At 36.8% G+C, this 7,051-nt stretch overlaps 1 non-coding gene across 1 annotated transcript; it reads left to right on the top strand.

Annotated features, from left to right (window-relative positions):
• The first annotated feature begins 2,352 nt into the window (after positions 1 to 2,352).
• Positions 2,353 to 2,459, top strand: LOC127110060 (small nucleolar RNA R71). The gene has a single exon (XR_007797298.1). It is a non-coding gene; the product is annotated as a small nucleolar RNA R71 (small nucleolar RNA).
• Positions 2,460 to 7,051: the final 4,592 nt, after the last annotated feature.

The raw sequence follows: 7,051 nt of genomic DNA, 5'->3' as shown, positions 1-7,051 counted from the left end.
CGCTCCAACATTTGGTCTATAAATGGTAAAGGGAAATTATCCTTCCTAGTTGCTTTATTTAATTTTCTATAATCTATACACATCCGCCATCCTCCTTCTAAACGTTTTGCTACATGTTCGCCTTTATCGTTTTGCACGACTGTGATGCCTCCCTTTTTAGGTACTACATGCACAGGGCTCACCCACTTACTATCCGAGATCTGATAGATTATACCTGCCTCAAGTAACTTAAGAACTTCCTTCTTAACAACATCCCTCATTATAGGGTTTATTCTTCTCTGATGCTCCCTTGAGGGTTTTGAATCTTCTTCTAACAAAATCTGATGCATGCATACGGATGGGCTTATACCTTTCAGGTCAGAGATATTATATCCTAAGGCTGAGGGATATCTTCGTAAAACGTCTAAAAGTTGGTTTGTTTCCTCTTGGCTCAAGGTAGCACTGACTATTACTGGACGGTTCATCTTTTCATCGAGGAACTCATATCTCAGGTTCTTAGACAGTTCCTTAAGTTCTAAGGTTGGTTTCTTAGGGCATGGCATAGGATCTGGGGTAAGGGATAAACATTCGTAAAGGTTATCATCGATGTAGGGTTATTTAAAGTCATCATCTTCCCTTATGAGAGTTGATGGTAACTTGATTGTTTTTATAATTTCTTTTTGTTCTAATTCTCTAACACATTCATCAATGATATCTAAGGCATAACATGCGTCTCCCATCACAGGTGCCATAAGAAATTTCGAAAGTATAAATTCTATTTTCTCGTCACCTACCTCAAATGTCAACTTTCCTTTCTTGACATCTATTATGGCTCCTGCAGTCAATAAGAATGGTCTACCTAGAAGGATTGGTATATCATTATCCTCTTTGATGTCCATGACAACAAAGTCAGTAGGGATAAATAACTGACCTATCCTAACAGGAACATCTTCTAAAATGCCTATCGGATACTTAACAGATCTATCGGCTAACTGAAGTGACATCTTAGTGGGCTGTAATTCTCCTAAGTTTAACCTCTCACAAACTGCTAAAGGCATTAGGCTTACACTAGCTCCTAAGTCTAGAAAAGCTTTTTCGATGACATGATTACCCAAAAGGCAAGGAATGGAGAAATTTCCAGGATCTTTATCTTTCTTTGCTAATTTGTCCTCGGAAATAGCATTACATTCCAAAGGCTTCGGATCGTCAAGTCTACGTTTGTTGGTAAGGATGTCTTTGAGAAACTTTGCATAAGAAGGTATTTGGGTGATGGCTTCTATGAAAGGGATTTCTACATGAAGTTTTTCTATAACTTTAATAAATTTTTGATACTGTTTATTGATCTGGGTCTGTTTGAGTCTTTGCGGATATGGTATAGGTGGTTTATATGGCGGGGGTGGTACGTAAGTTTTATCTTTAGGTTCTTCTCCTTTCTCTCGACCTTCCTGGTTTTCAGATTCCTCTGGTTCCTTTACTTTGTCCGGGGGTTTGGTACATTCCTTAGAAGTTTCGGGTTCACTCAATCTTGGGTTTGGTGGCTCATCATAAGCGTTCCCACTTTGTAGGGTAATGGCATTGGCTTGTCCTCTCGGATTTTGTTGAGGTTGTCCAGGGAATTGTCCTCCAGGTGTAGTCTGAGGGGCTTGGTTTAAAGCTACCTGAGAGATCTGGGTTTCAAGCATCTTGGTATGAGTAACTATTTGGTCAACCTTGGTTCCTAACTGAGCAATCAATTCGTTAACATGAATGTTTTGGTTCATGAACTCCTTATTTTGTTGGGTTTGAGCGGTGATAAAATTTTCCATAATTTTCTCAAGGCTCGGCTTTGGTGGTACAGGTTGCATAGGTTGATTCGATCTAGGGGCTTGATAACTAGGTCTCGGAGGTGCATTATTTTGGATAGGGTTATTGTTTTTATATGAGAAGTTCGGGTGATTCCTCCATCCAGGGTTGTAGGTATTCGAGTATGGGTTCCCTTGGGTGTAGTTCACTTGCTCATAGTGGGTTTCGTTTAATAGACTGCATTCTGCAGATTGGTGTCCTTTGGTTCCACATATCTCACAATCCGACGAAACTGCGGCTACAGTATTCGGGTTTATGAACATATGCTCGACTTTGAGGGCTAATGCGTCCATTTTAGCTTGCATCATGTCTATAGATCTTAGTTCATGCACTCCTCCTTGGGCTTCCTTCTTTTCAACTGTCGCTCGTTTGACTCCCCATGATTGATGGTTTTGAGCCATATCTTCGATGAGAGCACTAGCTTCAGGATAAGGTTTGTTCATCAGAGCACCGCCTGCGGCAGCATCGATGGTCATCTTAGTGTTATAATGAAGTCCATTATAGAAGGTTTGAATGATTAACCAATTTTCTAAGCCATGATGTGGGCATGCTCGTAACAACTCTTTATATCTCTCCCAAGCTTCGAACAACGATTCTCCTTGGTTTTGGGTAAATCTAGTTATATGGTTTCGAAGAACGGCGGTCTTACTCGGGGGAAAATATCTAGTAAGAAAAACTCTTCTAAGGTTATCCCAAGTCGTAATGGAATTGGGTGGAAGGGAATCTAACCATGATAGGGCTTTATCTCTGAGGGAAAAAGGAAATAATCTTAAACGTATTGCCTCAGGAGAAGCTCCATTGATTTTAAAAGTGTCTGCTAATTGAAGAAATATTTTTAAATGTTGGTTTGGGTTCTCAGTAGAGAGACCTGCGAATTGTCTCTGTTGCACTAGTTGCAACAGAGATGGTTTAAGTTCAAAATTATTAGCTGGGATGGTTGGGTTTACTGTACTAGAACTAGGTTCTTCATTAGATGGTTGAGCGAAATCCTTAAGAGGTCTTTGGTTTTGATCTTTGTCCATAGCTCTCTTAATTCTATGAAAGAATAAACGTGCGCGAGCGTAACGTTCAGGTTCTGCCAGAGGGTATACTAAGCTTAAACTTCCGGTGCTGCGAGTTCTTCGCATTGACCGGCGGGAAATAGCCTAAGTCTAAACGATATAACAAAAGGAAAATGAAATTTGACGAAATTGATCCCCGGCAACGGCGCCAAAAACTTGATGCGGTGCTTTTCGCAAGTATACGAACGCGTCAGAGTAATATAAAAGATTGTCGAATCCACAGAGACCAAGTGTCAATCTATCGTTATCTATTGTTATGGTGTTTATCAAAGGCAGTCAAAATAAGTGTTTTTGGAGTGTGCAATGAAAAGTAAAGTGTTGAATAAAGATTAATTAATAAAGACAGGGTCGAATGTAATTTACGTAATCAATTAATAATCCAAGTACTTGCTAATAGAGTTACTTATGGGCAGTGTTTCCTACTTTGAAAAGAACTAATTTAACAGGAACTGTCGCTTTCGCATATTCAGAACCGAGTTGTACTCCCTAATCAAACCCTCTTATTGTCACTTATAAAAAGGCGCGCATTGCGTTAGAGTAGTAAACCTATTTTTAAGAAATATAGTATCTTGACTAAGTTGAAAAGTATTATAACCTGGATTTCTTAACCAAAAGAGGTTCTTACAAACCAGACTCTAAACTTATAAACGCGTCCGAAAATAGTTTTAAAATCTCTTTTCTTCTTAATGTTAAAATCTCCTAATGAACTAAACAAAGCGCTTTCGCTGTTTTTGAAATAGTTAAAAACAATTAAGTTTAAAAGGACGTTGGACGGCTTTCGATCTTACCCAACGGAATTGAAGTGCGGGAAAACATAAGTTGAAAGTTAAAATAGCCCTTAAGTGCTTCTACGAACAATTGTACGGATTATCACTTCAATTACGATTCTTACATTCTAACCTTATAGATTTAGTTAGACATGGTAAAGTAAAAGTGCATTAAAGTAAATAAAAGTAGTGCGAGTGCGAGGAAATAAATAATTTAAAGCGAGTGCGGGGAAATAAATAATTTAAAGCGAGTGCGAGGAAATAAATAATTTAAAGCGAGTGCGAGGAAATAAATAAAAGTAAAGCGAGTGCGGGAAATAAATAAAGTAAAGCGAGTGCGGGAAATAAATAAAGTAAAGCGAGTGCGGGAAATAAATAAAGTAAAGCGAGTGCGATAAATAAATAAAGTAAAGCGAGTGCGGGAAATAAATAAAGTAAAGGCAAGTAATAAAAACCTGCTCCAATCGGAGGGTTGAATAAATTGCAAAGCGGAAATGAAAATGGCGGCAGGATTAACTTCCTTCCAGAGTGCTCCAAACTCGATTACAGACTCTATCACAGACTTGATTACACAATTGTGGTAACACTCCAATGCGAAGCGATTACCACTTTAAAATACTGAATATATGCCTAAGTGAAACAAAGTTGCTATGAGTTTGCCTCTGCTCTAAGTTTGGATGATTGTAAAAGTGATTTCGAGTTTCTATTTATAAGCAAGTAAAAAGATGGAAATGACTTGGATGCCCTTCAACTTGAAAATGGGAGGGAAACTGTTTTCCTCTTGTGGCGCCCACCACAAGGCCATGGCGCCCGCCACAGGCACAAAATGAGGCGCCTTAGTGGAAGTAGTGGGGAAACGTGGGAGTTGAGGGAAATTGAGTTTGGACACGTCATGGCAGGGTCTATGGCGCCAGCCATGGGGTAGGCCATAAGTACAAAATGCTGAATTTTAGGGTTTTTGACTCTTTTTCGCTCCTTTTCTCGATCGGGGCTCCGATTAAAGTAAAAACCTGAAAACAAAGGAAAACATAGTAATAACACAACAAAATGACAATAAAACAACTAGAATGCATGTGAAATCGGAGTCGAAAATACAGTAAATTTCAGTGTTATCAGTGAGCACTTGATCTGCCACCTCAATTAATGAGGGAGATCAAGTGGTCCACGTTTTTTTGTATTTTCTGATTTTCATTTTATTCCTTTGATTTTCACTAATTCATATTAATTTTAATATTGATCCAAAAAATATGAGAGTTTCACCAAATTTTTTTAAATAAAGTCCTCTTTCATATTTTGAATTAAAATTATTATTTGGATCATTATTAATATTTTTCATGATTTAATTGATTTTATGATTATTATTAATTGTTTAAAAATGGTTTTAGGTCTCTAGAAATTCTAAATTTTTTTCCCCAAGGTCCTTTGACCTTGTTTGACCTATGATAAATCTCATGGTCATTTCTTTGGTGTTTTGATGAGGTTTTAGGAATTGGACAAACCATATTTAATTTAATGCATTATTTATAATATTTTTAAATTGAATAAATGTCAAATAATTGTGTTGAGCCATTTTGATTGTTTGTATAAGTTTGACTTGTGTTGTTGGGCCTTGGTCAAGGTTGATTTGACTTTGTTAAGTTAAGATCATTGGATTTAGGGGATTGATGGAATATACATTCCATCTCCCAAAATGAATGAATGATCTTAATTTGGTAAAAGTCTTCCTTTATCCAATTTGAGTTTGATCCATTTCCCCTCCCTCTTATCTCATTCCCCTTCTTTATGCATTCATATCATGGACCTATGATATCTCTACATCCTGAGGCTAGTTGATTGCAAAATCAACATAAGTATGGATGAGATTAGGCCACCACTTTTGCATACTCTTTTTGTGTGTGGTATGTTTCATGAGCATAGTCCATTATACTATGTCTCTAACATGCATTAACACCAAGACTCTATTGCCCGGTCTCAAATAGTTGGGACTTCTACATAAGTCCAATTATGATTGCTTAACATAGCGCTAAATTTTTGATACAAAAGGCATAGCATTCTAGTTAGTAAGATTGTAAGTCTCTCCTCTTTCATGGTATTGCGTGGAAACTTGGTCTTTTTTCCTTCCTTTGGAAGATGTCTTGGCTCAAGAATCCATGCTTGTGATAAGTGGGTTGAGTGTTCTCCACAGAATGACTTAAAATAAAAAGAAAAAGCAATACTAACTCCTAACTCATTAACAACTAACATTTAATTTCAAGTCATTTACTTTAATGCACTTTATTTTTAAGCCTTATTCATTTGTCATTGTTCATACCATTCTAATTGTTTATGTTAATGTCATTTTCACTTTGTCCATTTGGACCAAATTTTGTGATATATTTTGCTTATATATATTGTGTTTGTTTGTGTGGTCTTTGACCATTAATGTACATAATAAAAACCAAAACCATAAAAAAACATCTTGTGTGGACTGTTGGTTTGAGATGAGACAATTGGACTTAGAATTTAGGCAACACTCCCTATGCAAAGGACTTGGCCAATGTCAACTTTCATGTAACCAAGTGCTTGTAATCTGAAACTTCATCTGATACATCATTGAAGATCCATTTAAGTTCATCTGCAACATGATCATTGTGAAGCTGTTACTTTGAACCTGTGACTTATGGCATTGTGGAATTCATCTGCTACATGGGTAAATTTGAAGAAGATCATGGAGTTGCTAAGCTTGGATGTGGCTATCTTTATTTGATGCCTTGCTCTTCAAGTTAATATTGTGTGCATTTTTTGTTGCTTGATTCTAATGCCCAAGGGAAACTTGGGTTTCTATATGACATTCTTGTCTATTGGATTGCAGCCCATTGGTCAGATCTTTTCAACTCTTAACTTTTAAATTTATGCTTAGGATTAGTCTCTCTATCTCCTCCCTATTTCTTTAATTTCAAAATCTCTCCCTCCTTTTAAAAACTTCTTTGTTTGTAATTGTTTTTTCTAAACTTAGCCCATTTTGCAAATTAGAAACTTTGGTCTTATCCCATTGCACTTTCAAACTCATTTTCTTAATCAAACTTGTAAATAAACTTAACCATACTTGACTTAAAGTTTCAAAAGCCAAAAGAACTAACCCATTCAAACCATTTTAGGCCTTTGTGCCTTTCAAACTTAAATTTTTGTTAAAAGCAAAGAATCCACTTTGTCAAACACAAAAATATAATTAATGAGTTCTTTTCTCATCCCCCCATTCTATTTGCTTGCTAACATCATTTGTATAAAATACATATGCACACAAGAAAGGGCTCCCTAGGAGTACCTAGGACACTTTGGGTGCTAACACATTCCCTCTGTGTAACCAACCCCCTTACCTGTAATCTCTGACATTTTATTAGTTTTGATTTGAAAACTTCTTAT

The sequence above is a fragment of the Lathyrus oleraceus genome, chromosome 7, assembly GCF_024323335.1.
Source record: "Lathyrus oleraceus cultivar Zhongwan6 chromosome 7, CAAS_Psat_ZW6_1.0, whole genome shotgun sequence".
NCBI lineage: Eukaryota > Viridiplantae > Streptophyta > Magnoliopsida > Fabales > Fabaceae > Lathyrus > Lathyrus oleraceus.
Note: the sequence above shows the minus strand (reverse complement) of the source record. Positions and strands in the feature narration are given on the sequence as shown.